Source organism: Heptranchias perlo, unplaced genomic scaffold, assembly GCF_035084215.1.
Source record: "Heptranchias perlo isolate sHepPer1 unplaced genomic scaffold, sHepPer1.hap1 HAP1_SCAFFOLD_54, whole genome shotgun sequence".
In the NCBI taxonomy this organism is placed as follows: domain Eukaryota; kingdom Metazoa; phylum Chordata; class Chondrichthyes; order Hexanchiformes; family Hexanchidae; genus Heptranchias; species Heptranchias perlo.
Window position 1 is genome coordinate 274,072 of NW_027139559.1, and position 22,821 is coordinate 296,892.

Genomic DNA, 22,821 nt, shown 5'->3' on the forward strand with positions numbered 1-22,821 from the left:
TGGCACTGGAGAAGGTGCAAAAAGGATTTACTAGGATGATACGAGAACTGAGAGGTTATAACTATCAGGAAAGATTGATCAACATGGAGCTCTTTTCTCTGGAAAAGGGAAGATAGAGGGGTGACCTGATAGAGGTCTTTCAGATCATCAAAATTGCGGGAGAAACCAGAACTAGGGGCCATAAATAAATGATAGTCACTACTAAATCCAATAGGGAATTCAGCAGGAACGTCTTTCCCCAGAGAGTAGTTAGACTATGGAACTCACGACCACAAGGAGTCATTGAGGCGAGTCGCCTAGATGAATGTAAGGGAAGCTAGATAAACATCCGAGTGAGAAATGATATGGTGGGAGGAGAAGATGAATTAAGGAGGGAGGAGTCTCGTGTGGATTATGGACCAGTTGGGCCGAATGGAATGTTTCAATGCCGTACGTTCGATGTAATTCTGTGCAATTCTCTATTGAATCGTTTTATCAATTTATAAATCTCAATTAACGCACCCAGAGTCCATGCAAACCTATCATTTACCAACACTGTCCACGTAACAATGTACTTAATGAGATATCAACCCACCATTTAAGCACAATGTCCATTTAACGGTGTATGAAATGATATATAAACCCACCATTAACCCACACTGTCCATTAAACAATGTATTTAATGATATATAAACCCACCATTTAAGCACAATGTCCATTTAACGGTGTATTAAATGATACATAAACCCACCATTTCCCCACAATGCCCATTTAAAAGTGCATTTAATGTTACATAAACCCACCATTTACCACACTGTCCATTTAACAGTGTATTTAATGAGTAATAAACCACCATTTACTCACATTGTCCTTGTAACTTTGTATTTGGTGATATTTAAAACCATCATTTACACACACTGTCTCTTTAACAGTGTATTAAATGATATATAAACCCACCATTTACCCACACTGTCCATTTAACAGTTTATGTAATTATGACCACAATCTGTCCCTGTGATTGATCACAACAATCCGTCCATCCGAATTATCACCACAATCTATCCCTGTGATTGATCACAACAATCCGTCCATCCGAATTATCACCACAACCTATCCCGGGGATTGATCACAACAATCCGTCCCTCGGAATTATCATCACAATCTGTCCCTGGGATTGATCACAACAATCCGTCCCTCGGAATTATCACCACAATCTGTCCCTGGGATTGATCACAACAATCCGTCCCTCGGAATTATCACCACAACCTATCCCTGGGGTTGATCACAACAATCTGTCCCTTGGAATTATCACCACAATCTGACCCTGGGATTGATCACAACAATCTGTCCCTCGGAATTATAACCACAATTTGTCCTCAAACGCTTTCTCTCTTCGGACCTCTGAAAATGAGTGAAATTCGATCCTTATACCGATCACAGCACAGAAATGGTCCTTTCCGGATTTAACAATTTAACTGTTGTATCTTCAGAATATTTACTATGATAAATGTAACTGGGGAAAGACAGTGCTCATTCCACAAGTGACAGAGGTGGTTGATGCTCAGCGACAGCTGAATTCGGCGGTTAAATGGTTAATGTCCTCACTTTCAGAAACAGCCTCTCCTCAGCTCACTGACGAAACACTGTCTTTTGGCCCCAGGTTTGAAAGCGCAAACATCAGAAAATCGATGGGACTTTGAGCAAACAATGTCCCTGATGCAAATGTAACAATTTATTTCGAACCAAGTATCTTTTTTTTACTGAACCTCCCTGGAAAAAGAAGAGAAGAAGTAAAATTTATAACTGACTTTGTTCGCAATTGGCAGCGAATCGTCAAACCGGTTCGATTAGATTCCACCAGAAAGGCCGCTCCCTGTTCTGAAACAAATGAGGAATGTTTGTGTTGAAATTCACCCTGATGTCTGGCAGCAGCTTTCACAGAAGGCGGAGCTCTGAATCTCACATAACAAGGATCAGATCAAATTCCCAAGTTGTGAACTGCTAAAATAAAGCAAGGAACTTGTACTCGATTGGTTTCAATGAAATAACAAGGATATAATTTGCGAAATCTGCACGGACAGTGAGAGAGGGAAAATCCTCGCGGGATCAAGGTAAGGTTCATGTTGTGTCAATTTGTTTTATGAATTAACTTTTTCTGCCCCTTCCTCCTTTCGAAAGCCGATTTCCCGCGGTCTGATATGTTCCCCGGCGTATGGAGCTCTCTTGCTCGCGGATGGAACAATTCACTAATTGTTCGCTGAGACACGAACTGAAGGTCGGCTATTTTATACCGGGAATTTCAGGGCTGATCCCTTCATGGGCCCCACCAATCTCCCCACAGACACATTTTAAAGCGGTTACAGGACAGAAAGCAGGAACACGAACTCTGGAGATTTACACAACCGTAGTCCAGCGGTGCCTCCTCCCCAACTTAGAAATTGATATTCAGTAAACAGGGGTGAGAAACTGACCTTTCTCAATCTATATGCATTCATTTGTAAATGTGACACTGGCTTTTTTTACTCACTGAATCGTTTTCTGCACGGTACACTTTTATTTAACTGACGAAAGACTGTTGGAACATACAGTTCAACTTCGTAAAGTTTTAACACAGTCGCAATGGCCGATTATCGCGCTCTACCGGGCACCTGGAAAATCAGCCGATTACAACTACGAGCAGGTCGGAGGGTCCATCACTAATCTTTATATAAAAAGTAACCACTGAAATTACCAACAGGTGGGAGGGACCATCACTAATCTTTAGAGAAAGATTGATACTGAATTACAAACAGGTAGGAGAGTCCATCACTAATCATTATATAAAAAGTAACCACTGAATTCCAAACAGGTGGCAGGGTCCATCACTAACCTTTATATAAAAAGTAACTATTGAAATTACCAACAGGTGGGAGGGACCATCATTAATCTTTATACAAAGAGAAACACTTGAAATTACGAACAGGTAAGAGGGTCCATCACTAATCTTTGTATGTAAAGTAACTCCTGAAATTACCAACAGGGAGGTGTGTGGATCACTTATCTTTATTTTAAAAGTAACTATTCTATTACAAAAGGTAGGAGGCTGCATCGCTAATCTTCGTTTAAAATGTAATTACTGAAATTACCAACAGGTAGGAGGGTCCATCACTAATATTTACATAAAACGTAACTACTTTAATTACCAACAGGTCGGTGGGTCCATCACTAATCTTTTTAAAGAAAATAACTAATGAAATTACCAGCAGGAGGAGGGTCCATCACTAATCTTTATATAAAAAGTAAGCATTCAAATTACCAACAGTGAGGATGGTCCTTCAATAATCTTTATATAAAAAGTAACGACTGAATTCCAAACAGCAAGGAGGGTCCATCGCTAATCTTTAATGAAAATTAACTACTGAATTACAAACAGCTACCACGGTCCATCAATAATCTTTATATAAAAAGTAATTACTGAAATTACCTACAGGTAGGAGGGTCCATCACTAATCATTATATAAAAGTAACGACTGAATTACAAACAGGTGGGATTGTCCATCACTAATATTTATTTTAAAAGTAACTGCAGTTATTACCAACAGGTAGGAGGGTCCATCACTAATCTTTATAGAACAGTAACTAGTGAATTACAAACAGGGAGGAGGGTCCATCACTAATCTTCAGATAAAAAGTAACTACAGAAATTACCAACAGGTAGGAGGGTCCATCACTACTCTTTATATATAAAGTAACTCCTGCAATTACGAAGAGGGAGATTTGTCCATCACTTGTCTTTATTTAAAAAGTAATTATTGAATTACAAATAGGTCGGAGGGTGCATCGCTAATCTTCTTTTAAAAAGTAATGACTGAAATTACCAACAGGTAGGACAGTCCATCACTAATCTTTAACTAAAAAGTAACGACTGAATTACAAACAGGAAGAAGAGTCCATCGATAATCTATATATGAAAAGTAACTAATGAAATCACCAACAGGTAGGAGGGTCCATCACTAATCTTTATATATCAAGTAACTACTGAATTACAAACAGCAAGGAGGTTCCATCGCTAATATTTAATGAAAATTAACTACTGAAATACAAACAGCTACCACGGTCCATCAATAATCTTTATATAAAAAGTAATTACTGAAATTACCTACATGTAGCAGTGTCCTTCAATAATCTTTACATGAAAAGTAACTACTGAACTAGAAACAGGTTGGAGGGTGCATCACTAATCTTTGTATAAAAAGTAACTACTGAAATTACAAACGTGTAGGAGGGTCCATCACAAATCTTTATTTAAAAAGTAACTACAGTAATTACCACCCGGTAGGAAGGTCCATCACTAATCTTTATGTAAAAATAACTACTGAATTACAAACAGGTAGGAGGGTCCATCACTAATCTGCACACAAAAAGTAACTACAGAAATTACCAACAGGTAGGAGGGTCCATCACTAATATTTATATAAAAAGTAACCATTCAAATTACCAACAGGTTTGAGGGCCCGATCTCCAGTCTTTATATATAAAAGCAAGTAACTGCTCAAATGAATCTTGTGTTTGATTACACTAATGTAATTAGTGTAGGTGTAAATTTAAATTTTTGTTGCTGTTGTCCGTTTAAAGCACTAGTGTGAGCGTGACTGAAACAACAGATAATTGCATCTTACAAGGTCTCAAACTTGGTTGTACATTTATGGTAGAGAATAACTTCAACTATAGTTTGCAGAAATTTCCTGACCGACATGAACCGCTTTTACATTCAAACAGTGTGGAAAGGAAAGCACCGGTACTGATAGTTTGATTGGTTGCTTTTGCATTTGCGCACACATACAGCAAGGCGCACACAAAATGGAGAATTATGATTATAAAACAGCCGTCAAATCTTCAACTTAGAAATTTGTGGTGTTTTGTGAGATTATAAAACCCCTAAAGATAACGCAAAGATAAATGTGCAGCATCTGTTTAAAGTTACACGATTCATAATATTATACATTAGTGTTGATATTATTGAACGGAAATTCCTCACCTCCGACAGTGCTCATTAGTCAGGTGCTGATACCATGAGAGATACGGTAAATATATTCAAATAGAAGCACCAACCATAACACAACTCCATGTACACACGGACAATGTCACTGTCCATAGAGAGCAGAAAAATCACACCCAGCTCCAAACTGTGTATGCAGATAGGTATCAGGTTCATAAAATACCGGAATTTAATATCAAAACTCAACACATTAAAAATATTAAAAATAAATCTGTGAATAAAATAATACAACAGCGCCAGACTGGGTAACACCGAGTGAAGGATCATTTAATTCATCACCTCGCTCCATATTGCCCTCCAGAATATTCACTACCTCAGGAATAAGTCTGGTGCTGGCCTGCACGGTGAGTAAACCTGACCAATTGGTGCTCCCAGTGCAGAATCTCGGCCGGCTACAACTGGGTTGTGAAGATCAGTGGGTCTCATTGGGTTTCACTGGGCAGCTGTCTTTGCCGCACCTCATGTGGAGAGTTGATCCTTACAGTCGGGAAATGCTAGATTCCAGAGCGAACAGCTGTTGTACTGATGGGGGAGGAGGGACTTGATATCGCGACAAGGCGACGTTTTATCATTCTCATTTCAATATTTCACTCTAACCCTCCTATTAATATATTTATTACAGAGCATCAGAATCTTGGAACGCCTGTCACCTCCATGGCTGAAGGACCAAACAGGGGAGAAGACCCAACATCTTCAACAAGAATGAGAATAGACACCGGTAGGTTCAGAACAACCTTTAAAATATCAATTGTGTCCTGATAAAGGGTCCAGCTCACGAACAAGAACCTGCAGCTCACACAAGAAGAGAAAACCGAGCAGATATTTTGTGGATAGAGAGAAGTGAGTGAACATCGAGTGGGGCAGTGCAGTCACAGGTCGAGGGACATCAGTACTGGAACTGTCCGGTAGATAACTGGTGTTAGGGACTGCAAGGTGGATAGAGATAGTGACTCAGGCTGGCCTTCCTGATTAATAGTGTGACACCACGGAGTAGGGGGACACCCCGAGGGGCGCAGGTGTGACAGGCAGGTTAGGCACAGGAATAGGAGCGCGATAGTGTTGCGAGATTCTATAGTCAGGCGAGTAAACAAACTGTTCTGCAGCCCTGAGCAGGTCCCAATTGGTAAGTTGCCTTCCTGGTATCAGAGCGAAGAACTTCCTGGAACAGGTTGGACACTCTCTGGGAAGGAAAGGAGAGAGGAAAATAGTCATGGCCGGAACGAATAACAAGGAAAGAGCTCCGTTTATAGAATGAATATTAACTCTGGAGCCCAAGACTGAACAACAAGGCCTGAAGGTGGTGATCTCTGGATTGTTTTGCGCTGAGCTGCTTAAGGAGGACAATATGAGGCAGGTCAATGTCCGGCTGCAGGGCTGGAGCAGGAGGGAAGGGTTCATGTTCTTGGGACACGAGGGTGAGTTGAGGAAGACGGGAAGGGACGGTTAAGATCTGAATCGACAAACAACAATAGGGTGAGTTCAGGACGAAGGGAACGGATATATAAACCCATAATTTATCGACATTGTCCGATTAACAGTGTATTTAATGATAAATGAACCTACCATTTACACACACTGTCCATTTAACAGTGTATTTAATGATATATGAACCCACCATTTAACCAGAATGTCCTTTCAACAGTGTATTTAATGATATATGAACACACCATTTACCCACACTGTCCATTTAACAGTGATTTAATGATATATAAACGAAACATTGACACACACTGTCCATTTAACATTGTATTTAATGATATATAAACCCACCATTTACATACACTGTCCATTTAACAGTGTATTTAATGACATATGAACAAACCATTTACCCACACTGTCCATTTAACAGTGTATTTAATGAGATATAAACCCAACATTCACCCACACTGTCCATTTAACAGTGTATTTAATGATATATAAACCCACCATTTACACAGACTGTCCATTTAAAAGTGTATTTAATGATATATAAACCCACCATTTACCCACACTGTCCATTTAACAGTGTATTTAATGAGATATAAACCCAATATTTACACACACTGTCCATTTAACAGTGTATTTAATGATATATAAACCCAATATTTACCCACACTGTCCATTTAACAGTGTATTTAATGATATATAAACCCACCATTTACACACACTGTCCATTTAAAAGTGTATTTAATTATAAATAAACCCACGATCTATTGACATTGTCCATTTAACAGTGTATTTAATTATATATAATCCCACCATTTACTCGCACTGCCCATTTAACAGTGTATTTAATGTTATATGAACGCACCATTTACCCGCACTGTCCATTTAACAGTGTATTTAATAATATATAAACCTACCATTCACACACACTGTCCATTTAACAGTGTATTTAATGATATATGAACACACCATTTAACCAGACTGTCCATTTAACAATGTATTCAATGATCTTTGAACCCACCAATTACACACACCGTCCATTTAAAAGTGTATTTAATGATAGATGAACCCAGCCTTTGCACACAATGTCCATTTAACAGTGTACTTAATGATATATGAACCAACCATTCAACCACACTGTCCATTTAACAGTGTATTTAATGATATATTAAACCACCATTTACATACACTGTCCATTTAAAAGTGTATTTAATGCTAAATGAACGCAGTATTTACACACACTGTCCATTTAAAAGTGTATTTAATGCTAAATGAACGCAGTATTTACACACACTGTCCATTTAAAAGTGTATTTAATGCTAAATGAACGCAGTATTTACACACACTGTCCATTTAACAGTGTAATTAAGGATATTTAAACCATGATTTACCCACACTGTCCATTTCATAGTGTATTTTATGATATCTAAACCCATCGATTGCACACACTGTACATTTAACAATGTATTTAATGATATATAAATCAATCATTTACCCACACTGTCCATTTAAAATGTATTTAATGATATATAAACCTACCATTTACCCACACTGTCTATTTAACAGTGTATTTAATGATATATGAACCCACCAATTACCCACACTGTCCAGTTAACAGTGTATTTAATGATTTATAAAGTGTCCATTTACCCGCACGGTCCATTAAACAGTGTATTTCATGATATCTTAACCCATATTTATCCACACTGTCCATTTAAAGGTGTATTTATTGGTATAGAAAGCCACCATTTCCCTGCACTGTCCACTTAACATTGCATTTAATGATATATAATCAAATATTTATCCACACTGTCCATTTAACAGTGTATTTCATGATCTGTAAACTTACCATTTACAAACACTGTCCATTTAACAGTGTCTTTAATGATATATGAACCGACCATTAAACGAGACTGTCCATTTAATAGTATATTTAATGATATATAATCCCAACATCGACTCGCACTGTCCATTTATCAGTGTATTTAATGATATATGAACCCACCAATTACCCACACTGTCCAGTTAACAGTGTATTTAATGATAAATAAACCCACAATCTATTGACATTGTCCATTTAACAAGTGCTTTTAAAGATATATGAACCCAACATTTACACACACTGCCCATTTAACGTGTATTTAATGATATATAAACCCACCATTTACCCACACGCTCCATTTAACAGTGTATTTAATGATCTGTAAACTTACCATTTACAAACACTGTCCATTTAACAGTGTCTTTAATGATATATGAACCGACCATTAAACGAGACTGTCCATTTAATAGTATATGTAATGATATATAATCCCAACATCTACTCGCACTGTCCATTTAACAGTGTATTTAATAATATATAAACCAACCATTTACCCACACTGTCCATTTAACAGTGTATTTAATGAGATATAAACCCACCAATGACCCGCACTGACCATTTAAATGTGTATTTAATGATATATAAAGTGTCCATTTACCCGCACTGTCCATTTAACAGTGTATTTAATGATATCTGAACATATATTTATCCACACTGTCCATTTAAAGGTGTATTTAATGTTATATAAAGCCGCCATTTACCTGCACTGTCCACTTAACATTGCATTTAATGCTATATAATCCCATATTTATCCACACTGTCCTTTTAAAAGTGTATTTAATGATATATAAACCCACCATTTACCCACACTGTCAATTTAACAATGTATTTAATGATAAATAAACCAACAATCTATTGACATTGTCCATTTAAACACAGGGCCCACTCTGAATACATACTGCCCACTCAGAACAAAGGCCCCACTCTGAATACATACTGCCCACTTTGAACACAGGCCCCACTCTGAACTTAGACCCCACTCTGAACAAAGTCACCAATCTGAACACAGGCCCCACTCTGAATACATACTGCCCACTCGGAACACAGACCCCACTCTGAACATAGAGTCTAATCAACACATCGTCATCAGACTGAACGCAAATCCCAGTCTGAACACAGAAACCCACTCTGAACACAGACCCCACTCTGAAGATTCCTGTCTTCGTGTAGACAGAGCTTTATTTTACATCTGGACGATACTTTCATCTCTCCCCACTTCTCCTTCAACCCCCGTGGCTCCACCCACGTTTGGAACATTACTTCTGTCATTTACATTCCCCCGACCTCTTCATTCGGAATTCTCCTCTCCTCCACTTTTATTCTTTCTGCAAAACTTCTTTAAATCTGCTTTTTATTTACCACATTTTACCTGCCTGACTCAGTAACTGTAAAATTTTGCTCATTTTCTAACTGAATTCTTTACTTTGCACACCAAGGAACAAAGCCACGTCATCGACAGAATGTATTTTCTTGCGGGACACAGATTGCTCAAGGGGAACGGAGCTGTCTGTTTTGTTGAATTACGAATTCAATCAATATTCTGTCCGAAACTGTGAGGCAGGACCTTGTGTCAAATTGGGAGAAACACTCTGAACATTCACCACTGAGACTTAAAGATCTCAGGTAAAATTGCTATTTGGAGTTCAGAGCCTAACGTGTTTCGTGCCAGTAATGAAAGATGTCCTTATTAGTGCCGGAAATGGTAAAGTTTCTCTTAGGTGCCAATCAAGTGCCTTCAAAAAACTGTTTCAAACCTCCAAAGTATTCCCTCCATCTCTCTCTTTAACCTCCACTCTCTCTCTCTCACCTTCTGCACACAGTTGAATACTTTGTAAAGCAATCTGAGATATCTATTCACAAACAAAGCCTGACACTGAACACAGACCGACACTGAACACTGTCCCCACTCTGAACCCAGACCCCACTCGAAACACAGTCCCCACTATGATCACAGACACCACTCCGATCACTGTCCCCACTCTGAATCCAGACCCCACTCTGAACCCAGACCCCACTCGAAACACAGTCCCCACTATGATCACAGACACCACTCCGAACACTGTCCCCACTCTGAACACAGTCCCCACTATGATCACAGACACCACTCCGATCACTGTCCCCACTCTGAATCCAGTCCCCACTCCGAACACTGTCCCCACGATGATCACAGACACCACTCTGAACATTGTCCCCACTCTGAATCCAGATCCCACTCTGAACACAGGCCCCACTATGATCACAGACACCACTCCGATCACTGCCCCCACTCTGAACCCAGGCCACATTCTGAACACTGTCCCCACTCTGAACCCAGACCCCACTCTGAACACAGACCCCACTCTGAACACAGACCCCACTCTGAACCAAGACCCCACTCTGAACACAGGCCCCACTATGATCACAGACACCACTCCGAGCACTGTCCCCACTCTGAAAACTGTACGCACTCTGAACACTGTCCCCACTCTGAACACGGACCCACTATAAGCACGGACCCCACTCTGGACACGGACCCCACTCTGTGCACCAACTCAACTCTGAGCACGGACCCCACTCTGAGCACGGACCGCACTCTGAGCACGGACCCCACTCTGAGCACGAACCCCACTCTGAGCACGCACCGCACTCTGAGCACGGACCGCACTCTGTGCACGGACCCCACTCTGAGCACGGACCCCACTCTGAGCACGGACCGCACTCTGAGCACGGACCCCACTCTGAGCACGGACCGCACTCTGTGCACAGGCCCCAATCTGAGCACGGACCCCATTCTCTGCACGGGCCCCACTCTGAGCACGGACCCCACTCTGTGCACGAACTCAACTCTCAGCACGGACCCCAGACTGAGCACGAGCCCCACTCTGAGCACGGACCCCACTCTGAGCATGGAGCGCACTCTGAACACAGATCCCACTGTGAACACAGTTCCCCCCTCTCAAAACTATGAGCACGGAGCACAATCTGAACACAGACTCCACTCTGAACACAGACACCACTCTGAACACAGACACCACTCTGAACACAGACACCACTCTGAACACAGACACCCCACTGTGAACACAGACACCACTCTGAACACAGACTCCACTCTGAACACAGACACCACTCTGAACACAGACACCACTCTGAAGACAGACCGCACTCTGAACACAGACCCCACTCTGAACACAGACACCACTCTGAAGACAGACCGCACTCTGAACACAGACCCCACTCTGAACACAGACACCACTCTGAACACAGACACCACTCTGAACACAGACACCATTCTGAACACAGACACCACTCTGAACACAGACACCACTCTGAAGACAGACCGCACTCTGAACACAGACCCCACTCTGAACACAGAAACCACTCTGAACACAGACACCACTCTGAACACAGACACCACTCTGAACACAGACACCACTCTGAACACAGACACCACTCTGAACACAGACACCACTCTGAACACAGACACCACTCTGAAGACAGACCGCACTCTGAACACAGACCCCACTCTGAAGATTTCTTTGTTCGTGTAGAGGAAACTTTATTGTACATCTGGACGATGCTGTTCCTCTCTCCTCACTTCTCCGCCCTGTGTCAGAGGAGGGGAACACTGTGAACATTCACCCCGGGAACTAAATACATGAGATAAAATTACTGTGCGGAGTTCAGGCCTTGAAATATTTAGTGCCATTAATGCAAAGATGCCCTTAATATATCCTGAATTGGTAAAGAGGCTGTAAGGTGTCTGCAAGTGCCTTCAAAAGCTGCTTTAAAACCAATTTGTTCAGAGAGCTTTGTCTCTATCTGACTCTTTAAGCTGCACTCTCTCACACAGTATGCACTCAGTTGAATCCTTTATGAATTAGTCTGAGTTATTGATTGATAAACAAAACCTGACAGTGAACACAGATCCCACACGGAACAGAGACTCCTCTCAGAACACAGCCCAATGTCGGAACACAGACCCCACTCCGAACAAAGACAGCACTCTGAACACAGGCCCAACTCTGAACACAGGCCATCTCTGAACACAGGCACCACTCTGAACACAGGCCCCACTGTGAACATGGACCCTACTCTTAACACATACACCCCACTGTGAACACAGACCACACTCTGAACACAGACACCACTCTGAACACAGACACCCCACTCTGAACACAGACTCCACACTGAACATGGACCCCACTCTGAACATAGACACCATTCTGAACACAGGCCCCACTGTGAACATGGACCCTACTCTTAACACATACACCCGACTGTGAACACAGACCACACTCTGAACACAGACCACACTCTGAACACAGACACCACTCTGAACACAGTCCCCACTGTGAACATGGACCCTACTCTTAACACATACACCCCACTGTGAACACAGACACCACTCTGAGCACAGACACCACACTGAACATGGACCCCACTCTGAACATAGACACCACTCTGAACACAGGCCCCACTGTGAACATGGACCCTACTCTTAACACATACACCCCACTGTGAACACAGACACCACTCTGAGCACAGACACCACACTGAACACAGACCCCACTCTGAGCACAGACCCCACTCTGAGCACAGACACCACACTGAACACAGACCCCAATCTGAACACAGACCCCACTCTGAACAAAGACGCCACTGTAAACAAACAACCTACTCTGAACAAAGATCCCACTCTGAACACAGTCCCCACTCTGGACACAGACCTCACTCTGAAGATTCCTGTTTTAATATTGACGGAACTTTATTGTACATCTGGACGATGCTGTTCCTCTCTCCTCACTTCTCCTTCACTCCTGTGGCTCCACCCACATTTGGAACATTGTATATGTCAATTAAATTCCCCCTCCTCTTCATTCCGAATTCTCCTCTCCTCCACTTTCGTTGTTTCTGCAATTCTTCTTGAAATCTGCTTGTTATTTTCCCCATTTCACCAGCCTGACTCAGTTACTGAAACAGTTTGGTCCTTTTCCAACTGAATTGCTTACATTGCATACCAAGGAACAAAGCCACCTCGTCAACAGAATACGATTTCGTAAGGTACACAGATTTCTCAGGGGCAACGGAGGTATCTGTTTTGTTGAATTTCGAATTCAACCAATATTCTTTCCGAAACATATTGTGAGGCAGGACTTTGTGTCACATGAGGGCAAACACTCTGAACATTCACCCCTGAGACTTAAAGATCTCAGGTAAAATTGCTATTTGTAGTTCAGAGCCGAACATGTTTCGTGCCAGTAATGAAAGATGTCCTTATTAGTCCCGGAAATGGTAACGTTGCCCTCAGGTGCCACTCAAGTGCCTTCAAAAAACGGTTCAAACCATGTTCTTCCTAGTTATTCCCTCCATCTAACTCTTTAACCCGCACTCTCTCTCTCTCACTCTCTCACCTGCTGCACGGAGTTGAATTCTTTGAAAAGCAATCTGAGATATCTATTTACAAACAAAGCCTGACACTGAACACAGACCCCACTCTGAACACAGTCCCCGCTATAATCTCAGACACCACTCTGAACACTGCCCCTACACTGAACCCTGCCTCCATTCTGAACACTGCCCCCACTCTGAGCACGAACGCCATACTGTGCACGGACCCCACACTGAGCACGGACGCTACACTGAACACGGACCCCACTAAGAACACGGCCCCCACTCTGAGCAGGAAACCCAGTCTGTGGACACACCACACTCTAAGCACCAACGCCACGCTGCACGGACACCACTCTGAGCACAGACGGCACTCTGAGCATGGAGCCCAATCTCAATACAGATGCCACTGTGAACACAGTCCCCGCTCTCAACACAGAACCCAATCTGAGCACGGACTCCACTCCGAACACCGACTCCACGGTGAACACAGTCCCCACTCTGAACACAGACATACTCTGGCACAGACCCCACTGTGAACACAGTCCCCACTCTGAACACAGACCCGCTCTGAACAAAGACCCCACTCTGAGACAGAACCCACTCTGACACAGAACACACTCAGACAAAGAACCCACTCTGAGACAAAACCCACTCTGAGGTATAACCCACTCTGACACAGAACCCACTCTGAGACAGAACCCACTCTGACACAGAACCCACTCTGACACAGAACCCACTCTGAGACATAACCCACTCTGAGACATAACCCACTCTGAGACAGAACCCACTCTGAGACAGAACCCACTCTGACACAGAACCCACTCTGACACAGAACCCACTCTGACACAGAACCCAGTCTGACACAGAACCCTCTCTGAGACAGAACCCACTCTGACACAGAAGCCACTCTGAGACAGAACCCACTCTGACCCAGAACACACTCTGAGACATAACCCAATCTGAGACAGAACCCACTCTGACACAGAACCCACTCTGACACAGAACCCAGTCTGACACAGAACCCACTCTGAGACAGAACCCACTCTGACACAGAACCCACTCTGAGACAGAACCCACTCTGACACAGAACCCACTCTGAGACAGAACCGAGTCTGAGGTATAACCCACTCTGAACAAAGACCCCACTCTGAGACAGAACCCACTCTGACACAGAACACACTCAGACAAAGAACCCACTCTGAGACAAAACCCACTCTGAGGTATAACCCACTCTGACACAGAACCCACTCTGAGACAGAACCCACTCTGACACAGAACACACTCAGACAAAGAACCCACTCTGAGACAGGACCCACTCTGAGACAGGACCCACTCTGAGACAGAACCCACTCTGAGACAGAACCCACTCTGAGACAGAACCCACTCTGAGACAGAACCCACTCTGACACAGAACCCACTCTGACACAGAACACACTCTGAAAACAGACCCACTCTGACAGAAAACATACCATGAGACATAAGCAACTCTGAGACAGACCCCACTCTGACCCAGAACACACTCTGAGACATAACCCACTCTGAGACAGAACCCACTCTGAGACATAACCCACTCTGAGACAGAACCCACTCTGACACAGAACCCAGTCTGACACAGAACCCAGTCTGACACAGAACCCACTCTGAGACAGAACCCACTCTGAGACAGAACCCACTCTGAGACAGAACCCACTCTGAGACAGAACCCAGTCTGAGGTATAACCCACTCTGAACAAAGACCCCACTCTGAGACAGAACCCACTCTGACACGGAACACACTCTGAGACATAACCCACTCTGAGACAGAACCCACTCTGACACAGACCCCACTCTGACACAGAACCCAGTCTGAAACAGAACCCACTCTGAGACAGAACCCACTCTGAGACAAAACCCACTCTGACACAGAACCCACTCTGAGACATAACCCACTCTGAGACAGAACCCAGTCTGAGGTATAACCCACTCTGAACAAAGACCCCACTCTGAGACAGAACCCACTCTGACACAGAACGCACTCAGACAAAGAACCCACTCTGAGACACAACCCACTCTGAGACAGAACCCACTCTGAGACAGAACCCACTCTGAGACAGAACCCACTCTGAGACAGAACCCACTCTGACACAGAACACACTCTGACACAGAACACACTCTGAAAACAGACCCACTCTGACAGAAAACATACCATGAGACATAACCAACTCTGAGACAGACCCCACTCTGACCCAGAACACACTCTGGGACATAACCCACTCTGAGACAGAACCCACTCTGACACAGAACCCACTCTGACACAGAACCCAGTCTGACACAGAACCCACTCTGAGACAGAACCCACTTTGAGACAGAACCCACTTTGAGACAGAACCCACTTTGAGACAGAACCCACTCTGACACAGAACCCACTCTGACACAGAACCCACTCTGAGACATAACCCACTCTGAGACAGAACCCAGTCTGAGGTATAACCCACTCTGAACAAAGACCCCACTCTGAGACAGAACCCACTCTGACACAGAACATACTCAGACAAAGAACCCACTCTGAGACATAAGCCACTCTGATGTATAACCCACTCTGACACAGAACCCAGTCTGACACAGAACCCACTCTGAGACAGAACCCACTCTGAGACAGAACCCACTCTGACACAGAACCCACTCTGACACAGAACCCACTCTGACCCAGAACACACTCTGAGACAGAACCCACTCTGAGACAGAACCCACTCTGACACAGAACACACTCTGAAAACAGACCCACTCTGACAGAAAACATACCATGAGACATAACCAACTCTGAGACAGACCCCACTCTGACCCAGAACACACTCTGAGACATAACCCACTCTGAGACAGAACCCACTCTGAGACAGAACCCACTCTGAGACAGAACCCACTCTGAGACAGAACCCACTCTGAGACAGAACCCACTCTGAGACAGAACACACTCTGAGACAGAACACACTCTGGGACAGAACCCACTCTGAGACAGAACCCACTCTGAGACAGAACCCACTCTGAGACAGAACCCACTCTGTGACAGAACACAGTCTGAGACAGAACCCACTCTGACACAGAAAACACTCTGAGACAGAACCCACTCTGAGACAGAACCCACTCTGAGACAGAACCCACTCTGACACAGAACACACTCTGAAAACAGACCCACTCTGACAGAAAACATACCATGAGACATAACCAACTCTGAGACAGACCCCACTCTGACCCAGAACACACTCTGAGTCATAACCCAGTCTGAGACAGAACCCACTCTGAGACAAAGACCCCACTCTGAGACAGAACCCACTCTGACACAGAACACACTCTGAAACATAACCCACTCTGAGACAGAACCCACTCTGACACAGAACCCACTCTGACACAGAACCCAGTCTGAAACAGAACCCACTCTGAGACAGAACCCACTCTGAGACAAAACCCACTCTGACACAGAACCCACTCTGAGATGTAACCCACTCTGAGACAGAACCCAGTCTGAGGTATAACCCACTCTGAACAAAGACCCCACTCTGAGACAGAACCCACTCTGACACAGAACGCACTCAGACAAAGAACCCACTCTGAGACACAACCCACTCTGAGACATAACCAACTCTGAGACAGACCCCACTCTGACCCAGAACACACTCTGAGACATAACCCACTCTGAGACAGAACCCACTCTGACACAGAACCCACTCTGACACAGAACCCACTCTGAGACATAACCCACTCTGAGACATAACCCACTCTGAGACAGAACCCAGTCTGAGGTATAACCCACTCTGAACAAAGACCCCACTCTGAGACAGAACCCACTCTGACACAGAACATACTCAGGCAAAGAACCCACTCTGAGACATAAGCCACTCTGATGTATAACCCACTCTGACACAGAACCCAGTCTGACACAGAACCCACTCTGAGACAGAACCCACTCTGACACAGAACACACTCAGACAAAGAACCCACTCTGAGACAAAACCCACTCTGAGGTATAACCCACTCTGACACAGAACCCACTCTGAGACAGAACAGACTCTGACACAGAACACACTCAGACAAAGAACCCACTCTGAGACAGAACCCACTCTGAGACAGAACCCACTCTGAGACAGAACCCACTCTGAGACAGAACCCACTCTGAGACAGAACCCACTCTGAGACAGAACCCACTCTGAGACAGAACCCACTCTGAGACAGAACCCACTCTGACACAGAACACACTCTGACACAGAACACACTCTGAAAACAGACCCACTCTGACAGAAAACATACCATGAGACATAACCAACTCTGAGACAGACCCCACTCTGACCCATAACCCACTCTGAGACAGAACCCACTCTGAGATAGAACCCACTCTGAACATAACCCACTCTGAGACAGAACCCACTCTGACACAGAACCCAGTCTGACACAGAACCCACTCTGAGACAGAACCCACTCTGAGACAGAACCCACTCTGAGACAGAACCCACTCTGAGACAGAACCCACTCTGAGACAGAACCCACTCTGAGACAGAACCCAGTCTGAGGTATAACCCACTCTGAACAAAGACCCCACTCTGAGACAGAACCCACTCTGAGACAGAACACACTCTGAGACATAACCCACTCTGAGACAGAACCCACTCTGACACAGAACCCACTCTGACACAGAACCCAGTCTGAAACAGAACCCACTCTGAGACAGAACCCACTCTGAGACAAAACCCACTCTGACACAGAACCCACTCTGAGACATAACCCATTCTGAGACAGAACCCAGTCTGAGGTATAACCCACTCTGAACAAAGACCCCACTCTGAGACATAACCCACTCTGAGACAGAACCCACTCTGACACAGAACGCACTCAGACAAAGAACCCACTCTGAGACAGAACCCACTCTGAGACAGAACCCACTCTGAGACAGAACCCACTCTGAGACAGAACCCACTCTGAGACAGAACCCACTCTGACACAGAACACACTCTGAAAACAGACCCACTCTGACAGAAAACATACCATGAGACATAACCAACTCTGAGACAGACCCCACTCTGACCCAGAACACACTCTGAGACATAACCCACTCTGAGACAGAACCCACTCTGACACAGAACCCAGTCTGACACAGAACCCACTCTGAGACAGAACCCACTCTGAGACAGAACCCACTCTGAGACAGAACCCAGTCTGAGGGATAACCCACTCTGAACAAAGACCCCACTCTGAGACAGAACCCACTCTGACACAGAACATACTCAGACAAAGAACCCACACTGAGACATAAGCCACTCTGATGTATAACCCACTCTGACACAGAACCCAGTCTGACAGAGAACCCACTCTGAGACAGAACCCACTCTGACACAGAACCCACTCTGAGACAGAACCCACTCTGAGACAGAACCAACTCTGAGACAGAACCCACTCTGAGACAGAACCCACTCTGACCCAGAACACACTCTGATACAGAACCCACTCTGAGACAGAACCCACTCTGACACAGAACACACTCTGACACAGAACCCACTCTGACACAGAACCCAGTCTGACACAGAACCCTCTCTGAGACAGAACCCACTCTGACACAGAAGCCACTCTGAGACAGAACCCACTCTGACCCAGAACACACTCTGAGACATAACCCACTCTGAGACAGAACCCACTCTGACACAGAACCCACTCTGACACAGAACCCACTCTGACACAGAACCCACTCTGCGACAGAACCAACTCTGACACAGAACCCACTCTGAGACAGAACCCACTCTGACACAGAACCCAATCTGAGACAGAACCCAGTCTGAGGTATAACCCACTCTGAACAAAGACCCCACTCTGAGACAGAACCCACTCTGACACAGAACACACTCAGACAAAGAACCCACTCTGAGACAAAACCCACTCTGAGGTATAACCCACTCTGACACAGAACCCACTCTGAGACAGAACCCACTCTGACACAGAACACACTCAGACAAAGAACCCACTCTGAGACAGAACCCACTCTGAGACAGAACCCACTCTGAGACAGAACCCACTCTGACACAGAACCCACTCTGAGACAGAACCCACTCTGAGACAGAACCCACTCTGACACAGAACCCACTCTGACACAGAACACACTCTGAAAACAGACCCACTCTGACAGAAAACATACCATGAGACATAACCAACTCTCAGACAGACCCCACTCTGACCCAGAACACACTCTGAGACATAACCCACTCTGAGACAGAACCCACTCTGAGACAGAACCCACTCTGAGACAGAACCCACTCTGACACAGAACCCAGTCTGACACAGAACCCAGTCTGACACAGAACCCACTCTGACACAGAACCCACTCTGAGACAGAACCCACTCTGAGACAGAACCCACTCTGAGACAGAACCCAGTCTGAGGTATAACCCACTCTGAACAAAGACCCCACTCTGAGACAGAACCCACTCTGACACAGAACACACTCTGAGACATAACCCACTCTGAGACAGAACCCACTCTGACACAGAACCCACTCTGACACAGAACCCAGTCTGAAACAGAACCCACTCTGAGACAGAAGCCACTCTGAGACAAAACCCACTCTGACACAGAACCCACTCTGAGACATAACGCACTCTGAGACAGAACCCAGTCTGAGGTACAACCCACTCTGAACAAAGACCCCACTCTGAGACAGAACCCACTCTGACACAGAACGCACTGAGACAAAGAACCCACTCTGAGACAGAACCCACTCTGAGACAGAACCCACTCTGAGACAGAACCCACTCTGAGACAGAACCCACTCTGACACAGAACACACTCTGAAAACAGACCCACTCTGACAGAAAACATACCATGAGACATAACCAACTCTGAGACAGACCCCACTCTGACCCAGAACACACTCTGAGACATAACCCACTCTGAGACAGAACCCACTCTGACACAGAACCCACTCTGACACAGAACCCACTCTGAGACATAACCCACTCTGAGACAGAACCCAGTCTGAGGTATAACCCACTCTGAACAAAGACCCCAGTCTGAGACAGAACCCTCTCTGACACAGAACATACTCAGACAAAGAACCCACTCTGAGACATAAGCCACTCTGATGTATAACCCAGTCTGACACAGAACCCACTCTGAGACAGAACCCACTCTGAGACAGAACCCACTCTGAGACAGAACCCACTCTGAGACAGAACCCACTCTGAGACAGAACCCACTCTGACACAGAACCCACTCTGAGACAGAACCCACTCTGAGACAGAACCCACTCTGACACAGAACACTCTCTGAAAACAGACCCACTCTGACAGAAAACATACCATGAGACATAACCAACTCTGAGACAGACCCCACTCTGACCCAGAACACACTCTGAGACATAACCCACTCTGAGACAGAACCCACTCTGAGACAGAACCCACTCTGAGACAGAACCCACTCTGAGACAGAACCCACTCTGAGACAGAACCCACTCTGAGACAGAACCCACTCTGAAGCAGAACCCACTCTGAGACAGAACCCACTCTGAGACAGAACCCACTCTGAGACAGAACCCACTCTGTGACAGAACACACTCTGAGACAGAACCCACTCTGACACAGAAAACACTCTGAGACAGAACCCACTCTGAGACAGAACCCACTCTGAGACAGAACCCACTCTGAGACAGAACCCACTCTGACACAGAACACACTCTGACACAGAACACACTCTGAAAACAGACCCACTCTGACAGAAAACATACCATGAGACATAACCAACTCTGAGACAGACCCCACTCTGACCCAGAACACACTCTGAGACATAACCCACTCTGAGACAGAACCCACTCTGAGACATAACCCACTCTGAGACATAACCCACTCTGACACAGAACCCAGTCTGACACAGAACCCAGTCTGACACAGAACCCACTCTGAGACAGAACCCACTCTGAGACAGAACCCACTCTGAGACAGAACCCACTCTGAGACAGAACCCAGGCTGAGGTATAACCCACTCTGAACAAAGACCCCACTCTGAGACAGAACCCACTCTGAGACAGAACCCACTCTGAGACAGAACCCACTCTGAAACATAACCCACTCTGAGACAGAACCCACTCTGACACAGAACCCAGTCTGAAACAGAACCCACTCTGAGACAGAACCCACTCTGAGACAAAACCCACTCTGACACAGAACCCACTCTGAGACATAACCCACTCTGAGACAGAACCCAGTCTGAGGTATAACCCACTCTGAACAAAGACCCCACTCTGAGACAGAACCCACTCTGACACAGAACCCACTCTGAGACAGAACCCACTCTGAGACAGAACCCACTCTGAGACAGAACCCACTCTGAGACAGAACCCACTCTGAGACAGAACCCACACTGAGACAGAACCCACTCTGAGACAGAACCCACTCTGACACAGAACACACTCTGAAAACAGACCCACTCTGACAGAAAACATACCATGAGACATAACCAACTCTGAGACAGACCCCACTCTGACCCAGAACACACTCTGAGACATAACCCACTCTGAGACAGAACCCACTCTGACACAGAACCCAGTCTGACACAGAACCCACTCTGAGACAGAACCCACTTTGAGACAGAACCCACTTTGAGACAGAACCCACTCTGACACAGAACCCACTCTGACACAGAACCCACTCTGACACAGAACCCACTCTGAGACATAACCCACTCTGAGACAGAACCCAGTCTGAGGTAAAATCCACTCTGAACAAAGACCCCACTCTGAGACAGAACCCACTCTGAGGTATAACCCACTCTGACAGAGAACCCACTCTGAGACAGAACCCACTCTGACACAGAACACACTCAGACAAAGAACCCACTCTGAGACAGAACCCACTCTGAGACAGAACCCACTCTGAGACAGAACCCACTCTGAGACGGAACCCACTCTGAGACAGAACCCACTCTGAGACAGAACCCACTCTGAGACAGAACCCACTCTGAGACAGAACCCACTCTGAGACAGAACCCACTCTGAGACAGAACCCACTCTGACACAGAACACACTCTGAAAACAGACCCACTCTGACAGAAAACATACCATGAGACATAACCAACTCTGAGACAGACCCCACTCTGACCCAGAACACACTCTGAGACA

At 45.1% G+C, this 22,821-nt stretch overlaps 1 long non-coding RNA gene across 4 annotated transcripts in view; it reads left to right on the top strand.

Moving 5' to 3' along the window:
* The first annotated feature begins 1,905 nt into the window (after nt 1–1,905).
* The window catches only part of LOC137315161 (uncharacterized), a 69,532-nt gene continuing 48,616 nt past the window's right edge, over nt 1,906–22,821 (top strand). For 3 of the 4 annotated variants that reach the window (XR_010961336.1, XR_010961335.1, XR_010961337.1), the window contains exons 1-2: nt 1,906–2,090; nt 5,640–5,735. This is a non-coding gene — a long non-coding RNA (uncharacterized lncRNA). Of the gene's footprint in view, nt 2,091–5,639; nt 5,736–9,760; nt 9,922–22,821 lie in introns of those variants that run through there. The other variant, XR_010961338.1, reaches the window with a different exon arrangement.